Genomic DNA, 1,194 nt, shown 5'->3' with positions numbered 1-1,194 from the left:
AACAATTCTAGAATGTTCTGAGGGACTAAGATTTGCTTGTTCAAGACCTCTCTGCTCAGAACATAAACTGTCAGCAGCCATGCCTGGAGGCACCAAAGATGGTGTCGGACAATAGAGTGAGTCAGACAATAATTACTAAGGACAGTAGACACGGGGGTTCAAAAAGTTAGTTTTATAACATTAAAACAAATTGTCAATATCATATGTCAGAACATACAAAGCAAATATCTTCAAATCAAACTCTAATACATTCTCAAGTGGCATTTTTCTTTCTTTCCCTATCTGCAAATTTTGATGATTACTGATGGACATATTCTTTTCATTGGTTTGTGTGTGTGTGGTGAAATGAGCGTTTACTGACATGTACTGACAAAAATCTAGTCCTTCCAAGCCTAATGATAAAAAATAATAATAAAAAATATATAGCTAAATTACAAATGAACCAAACAGTTCCTACTTTAGCCACTTACAATTCAAAATAGGCATTAATGTCCAACAGTACAAATCAAAATGATCACAAAACAGCTAAACGTAAGCGTGCTTGGTTGGGGGTTTCATTTCCACATGCTCAAACTTGTGTGTTCTATGGCAGGAATGTGATGAATACCTCCATGTTCTGGGTTTGTCAGCACACCTATAAAAGCTACAAAATAATGCTCCTCCAATCAGGAGAAATGCTGAGCTCATCCAGCCTAAGTACAGGGCAGCTCCCAAGTCTCGTTTCAATCCTGCATGAACTGCTGGGTTATAGAAATCTCCAATGATGTTGCTGGCAGTCCAAGACACAGGTATCAAAATTAGAATCCCAGTAAGGATAAAAATGATCCCAGCTGCCAGCAGAATGTTACTCCTGACTTGCTTGTTATCCCCAACACACACAGTGCACTTCATGCCAATAATGGCTGTCAGAAAGGCAACAACGGATAGTATCACAGCAAAACACATCAGTCCTCTGGATACTTCTAAAATAGGTGGGAGTACCAGTACGGTGCCATAGAATTTACACTGCATCTTGATGTTGACTTGATAGATGCAATTCATCCATAGTCCTTCCCAAATGTTCTCAAACACCACAATGTTACCTTCAGTGAAAGCAGACACTCTCCACTGAGGCATGGCAGTGATTGCAAAAGTCCCAATCATGCCGATGCCTCCAAGTATTAGGCCTGTGATTTGCAGTGGCCAACAAGCCAT

General features: G+C 39.9%; 1 pseudogene across 1 annotated transcript; it reads right to left on the bottom strand.

Moving 5' to 3' along the window:
- Window positions 1-525: 525 nt before the first annotated feature.
- On the bottom strand, window positions 526-1,194 carry LOC311512715 (claudin-8 pseudogene; annotated as a pseudogene). The gene has a single exon. The product of its transcript is annotated as a claudin-8 pseudogene (transcript).

This window comes from Lepidochelys olivacea, assembly GCF_965140295.1.
Source record: "Lepidochelys olivacea isolate rLepOli2 genome assembly, chromosome: 1".
In the NCBI taxonomy this organism is placed as follows: domain Eukaryota; kingdom Metazoa; phylum Chordata; order Testudines; family Cheloniidae; genus Lepidochelys; species Lepidochelys olivacea.
The sequence above is the reverse complement of the archived record's forward strand: the minus strand, read 5'-3'. Positions and strand labels throughout refer to the sequence as shown.